The 6,000-nt window shown below is 36.2% G+C and overlaps 1 pseudogene across 1 annotated transcript in view; it reads right to left on the reverse strand.

Annotated features, from left to right (window-relative positions):
* The window catches only part of LOC306652866 (chromodomain-helicase-DNA-binding protein 1-like), a 91,481-nt pseudogene extending 86,365 nt beyond the window's left edge, over positions 1–5,116 (reverse strand). Inside the window, exons 1-3 of the transcript in view lie at positions 5,093–5,116; positions 1,495–1,601; positions 595–707 (exon numbers count right to left, since the gene is read on the reverse strand). The product of the transcript in view is annotated as a chromodomain-helicase-DNA-binding protein 1-like (transcript). The remainder of the gene's footprint in view (positions 1–594; positions 708–1,494; positions 1,602–5,092) is intronic.
* Between the last annotated feature and the right edge of the window lie 884 nt (positions 5,117–6,000).

Raw genomic sequence — 6,000 nt, forward strand, 5'->3', positions numbered from 1 at the left:
ATACTAAAAAAATAAGAAGTTAAAAAAATAAAAACACTGCAATTGATAAATTCTGATATTAATAAGCTAGTTTCTTATTTCTTCTTAACTCTCTTAAACCACAGGCTCTAAGTCTTTCAACTTGTTATCTCTGTAAAAAAACATGTAAGCCCAATTTCTAAACTAGCACTATCATATGAACAGAAGGGAGGTATGGTTAAGTGGAAGGTCTTTCAGTTACCCAGTCTTAGTTTAAAGAAGGTTATAAAATAATACTGAAATTAAGCATCCCCCATTCCTATAATTCCATTATCAGACATGATACCTCTGTATACAAAACCCTCTCACCTGCCTGCCAGCCTCCTGTTAGTTGTCAAAAGAGGAAGCTAAAGTGTCAATTTCCAGGGATGCATTCCCCCTTGATCCACCAGAAAAAAGAAGAAAATATATCTAGCTAACTTGAAGCACAGTGATCCTTCACTTCATTTGGTCATGGTAGGCTGTCCTCCTAGAAAAATGTGGGCTATCAAAAAACTTTAAATATAATTTCAGTGGATTTTACAAATTCTAAGGACCCAGGTAAGGAATTCTTGCTTCAGAGAAACAAATGAATACCTCATAGGTAGTCAGCAGCACATGAAAATGACTCCTGTTTTAGATCTTGCTGAAGATGTGCTTTTTTCTCCTTGTCCCCTTCATACATTATACAGGAAAGACCTGGAAAAAATCTAAATCCAAGAAAAGAGGCAGATGAACACAAATGCTAGAGCCATGAGATGGTGTGTGCATGTCATGAAAGGACTGCAATGTGCAGACACCATTCATTAGGTGCTGATATAGAAAGAATACTGGAAGTCTGAATTGTTATATAGAATAAGGTTAAACTCAGGGGAAGGTCTGTGGTAAGCAGGGAGAAAGATCAGGTCTAAGAGGGTCTTGTGCTAACTGAAAATGCAATGATGTTTCTCATTTTAATTATTTCTTATGTTTCTGTGGGAAGGATAGTTTCTCCCTTTGATAAGTAAATTTTATTTATGATACCAAAAGATGCAATTTACATGACAATAAGATTAATAAGAAGGGAGAGAGAAAACTATATTGAAGTAATGCTTTGTATACTATTGAAATTTTTGGTATCAATCTGTTCAAAATTATTTTAAGTGAAGATGTTTATTATAATCACTAGGGCAATCATTAAGAAAATTTTTCAAAAATATATAAAGGAAACAAAGACATCAATTGGTATGCTAGAGGATATCTATCACAAAATCAGTCAGTAATGAATATATGCAGGAAGAAAAAACAGAGTACTAGCCTTGAAATTGCAGGATGATAACAGTAACACCAATTGGATCCTCCCCAATCAGATCCTGTGTCTTAACCTACAGTGTTTTGGTTCAAACATTCTGAAATAAAATCATTGAATATGATAAGATTTTGATTTATGATATTTTACACATCATCTAGAAAAATATCAACATAAATAATAGAAGTCCAGCTACATCTACTCTGTACCTTTCCATCTCTTCTTTCCAGTTGTTCAAAACAGACAGGGGACAAAGAATCAGAAATGGTCCTTAATCATTTAACCTTCCTGCCAAGTAAATTATGAGAGCAATCATCTGAATCAAAGCAAGAAGGCAGTTTTGATCACATTTTCCCATAAGAAACACCAAAGTTCCCACAACTGTAGGTTGAAAACACAAACTGTATATATGACTTGCTTCATAAAGAAATTATGTACAATCTTTCACACATTAGGACACTAGTACATTATTAGAGAAAAATTAGGTAAGCCTCAGTAAGCTTGCTGAGGGAATTGATGGTGTTCAATTACTTCAGGAGTTAAAAAGCAATAAGGCTCAATATTTGTGTAATTGAACTTCTAACAGAAGCAAAAAAAAGTCAGGAAAATATAGAAATCAATGGAACCAACACAACTGATGGAGAAGAGCAGGCTTACTTGAAAATATCTAGCCAGAAATGCTAAGACCTGACTATAAACAGGACTTACACATTGTAGCCTCTGCTGCTGACCCAGGTGCCCAGGTGAGAGTGCTTTCATTCCTTCCCAACTATCTCCTGCCTTCAGTGTTTTTCTTCCTTCTGTACAAATTTATAGAGTGACTTCTATTGGCTCAAGTTCTTTGTGAACAAAACCTATAAAGGCCCTTGTTCTTTTTAAGTTGGTGCATTATGATTATACTGAATTGTGGGATTTGTTATGCCATATTTGTATATGCTCATATCTAGAACACACATTCAAATGGGGAAAATAGACAATAAATCATTCTTATAGGAAATATGGGTATAAAATGAAACTTTGTAAAGCGAAATGGGTATACTTCAGGAGATGCCTTAAGGCACTTATGACTCTAAAATTGCAGTGATATGCAAGGAAAAAGAATACTCTTGACAAATGAAAACATGTGAAGAGCTTGAATCCTCAAATACAGTGATATTTCTGAGGAAAAAATAGGCCCCAAGTCTCAAATTAAAAATCCTGTGAAAACTATATGCTCAAAGATGTTCATATCAAGATTAACTTAAGTAACCCAAAAAAGGGGGACTCATGACTCCTCTCAATAGAACATTTAAGTGAATTATAAATTCTCTTGATGGCATTTTATGCAGCCAGTTGAAAATGATTGTGATATAATAAAATGCAACATTACAGCGGCAGTGATACATTAACAAACAGAAACCATATGAGCTGCATGTGTACTATAATTTCCTTTATATAAAACAGCTTGCTGCTTGCAGGTGGTTAGAATGCTGTGATGATAGAGTGGCAGTTCAGACATGATCATATTAATTTTATAAAGTGTGGTGGGCAGAACGTGGGGCCCAGGGTTACACCACATGTATCCAAAGATGGCGACTGGCAGAGAGCAAAAGGTGTTCTGATTATGTATGGAGAAAGGCAGAACGTGTTTACAATTGGCTGTATTATAATCAGTTCAGCTGCCTAGCTTGTGGACAGATATACTTTACATGTATGCTCAAGCGAGTGATTGCTTGACCTTTAAAAGGATTGGATGGACATATCTGGTTACAATTGCTTATGCATGAGACTGCTTATATATTGAGGGTGTTATTTGAATAGAGGGGAAGCTGCTTGATGAACCTTTGAAGTACATGTCTTCTGTCCCTCTGGTTGGGCTGTAAGCACGAGAACCATAAGTTTTAGATAAGCAAAAAGAGAAAAAAGCCGTGGTTTTCCTCCATAACTGGAGCTGCTTGAAGTAGCCCTGGCGCTGTGACTTTCCTTTGTAACCAGAGCCACTTGAAGCAGCCCATCAGCAAATAGCAGCAGTTCGTGGTAATTGGTGGCCCGAACTGGGATCAAACAAGGATTTAACTGGGAAATGGTTGAGCACTCAGGTATATAAAAAAGAGTTCGCTAGTGTAATTAACAAAAAGGTTTCCCTATTTGAGGAAATGGTGGCCTTAAGGTTTTAACAGAAGTTTCCCCTAGAGAGGGAATATTAACTGAAAATTCTCGTAGAGAGAGGAAAGGAAAATCATTTTCTGTTTTTACTATCCCAACCCAAACTGTGCCCAGAGCAACCCTCTAATAAGTTAGTTAACTGGATTAAAATCATTCTTTTTAGCATTCCCTGAGGATACAATTTAGAAAAAAAGTTTATCTTTTACTACCAAAAATCAGATGTGTCTATAAAATTAATGTGGAGTCTTTAGTGAATTATATCAAACTTCTAAAAATTAAATGATAACAATTCTACATGAACTCTTCCTGAAAATTTAAGAGGAACACTTTTCAACTTATTCAATGAAGCCAGATTTACCAAAATACTAAAACCAGACAAAATTATTTTAAGAAAGGAAAATTGCAAACCAATACTCTTTATAATGTAGATGCAAAAATTCTAAACACACTTCTACCAAAACAGAATGGGAGTTGGTATATATTTAAAGATTTTAAACTAGAGCTGGAAAGGCAAAGGACAAGTGGAATTTTCTGGCTCTCAATGAAATTAGCAAGACAATTTCAATGACTGAGACAAAAGAGATTATAGGAAGGACACATGCAGCACTGCTCCAGCTCAAATTTTATATATGTCAGTTGAGCATTGGAGAAGATGGTGAACTTCTAAAATGATAATGAGACCATTGCTCATTCTCACCAGTGACCACTGGTGAAAATTTATTGGGATTAGGAAGCTTTTATCCTCCTAATTTTTGATCAAGCTGCTGTGACATATATCATATTTATACCAGGATATCTTTGGTATCCTTCACATAAGTAATCCTTGTGTGATTAACCCAAGGGGTGTTGTGTTGTGTTAAAGATTTCCTTTAATCCAAGCCCACATATGTCAACCCAGGGCAGTATTGCTGATTATCCTGACAGAAGCATCAATTTCAACACACCACCTACTGATCAATGCCCAAGGGGGGCACATCTGATTCTCCAGGTTTCTAGGCTCTACCTCACCTGCAACACTTAAAAAAAATTTTTAGTTGTCCATGGATCCTTATTTTATTTATTTATATGTGGTGCTGAGAACTGAACAAGGTGCCTCACACATGCTAGGCAAGTTCTCTAACACTGAGCTAAAACCCTAGCCCCATACCTCAACCCCTTTTAAGGCCATTTTATGGATAAGTTGTATTTTGGAAAATAGTGTACTTTCTCTTCATTTCTCTATCACAGTATAAAAATAGGAAGCAGTCCCACTGCAAACCACCCACACTGAGGAAGGGAGATTAAAACTAGAATCAATACAGTTAACTTTATTAAGTGTTATTAAGGAGGTCAAAGTTAATTTGATCCTTGGTCAAGTGTACATACTTAACACAGAGAAAGTGTACATACTTAAGCCTGGATCCATTAACTGCACTTCTAACTCAAGTAATTAACTCTTCTCATAGATACATGACAAAGCTCAGATAAAATAAGGGTAATGACATGATTCTTAACCACCCCCACAACTGGAAAAATCAACTCCAAGTTTGTGATCTCTTAATAAAAGTGAGGCATTTCACATCCTAATATAAAAATAATCTTGTAGCTAACAGCTAAGATTGTAATGAAATGTGAGGAGGTGTTTAGGTGGAGTTGAACAGTGCTTGTTCCACACTAACATACCTGGCAAGTATTACCGAGACCCATCTCATTTTCCAGGATGCAGCCATTCTGACAGTGGAAAGGTTGGATCAGTCAGTTGACTCCCTCCAGTTGATAAGGTTGTAGATGAATTCCTAGAAATAAAAAAATACAGCAAAACCAGAGAGTAGACATATATGTAGGCTAAGTTCTAAGGCTCTGAATGAAGAACATGGCTTACATTCCCTTAATATCAAACTTTACTACCCATATCTTTTACTAGGAAGTTCTATATATAAAAACATAAGCTGATTTCCAAATTATTTTATGTGCATACTTGGGTCACCAATCAAAGCCCTAAAATAGTCTGTTGCTGTTATATAATCCACTTGATAGATGAGAAACTCAGCTTGGGATTTGTTCTCTAATACCCAGCTCATGCCATTGTCCTTTCCTGGAAATGAAATGCCCCTGGTAATGATGCAACTTAACAAACAATATATGGATAGTTCACATGCTTGGTTAATGGCACCCATCTGAATTTGACATTTGTGCTATGTTGTTACTAAAGAAAAGAGGAACAGTAAAACACCATAACACTGAATGCTCCCTTTCTGTTCCCAAAAACCTACCAAAATTAAGAAAACAATGAGAGCAAGGCAGAACTGGGAAGTTCAGACACATATTATCTTAAAGGACACTGGATTTCTCTCATGCACACTGGGACTAGGGCAAGTTAGTGTTATGTGTAAAAATATACTTTCTTGCATGTAAACTGGGACAGTGGCTGCTCGGAATGCTGGTCATATAAGCAAAGTAATGCTGATGTCACTGATTCTTCAGTCTAACACATAAGGCCCCCTGAATGGGGATAAGCAAAGAATTGAGAACACTGGGGAAATGACACATGTCACTCATTTGGCCAGTGCCACTAGGTAAAACACCACAGA

This window comes from Sciurus vulgaris (assembly GCF_902686455.1).
Source record: "Sciurus vulgaris genome assembly, contig: HiC_scaffold_625_arrow_ctg1, whole genome shotgun sequence".
Classification (NCBI taxonomy): domain Eukaryota; kingdom Metazoa; phylum Chordata; class Mammalia; order Rodentia; family Sciuridae; genus Sciurus; species Sciurus vulgaris.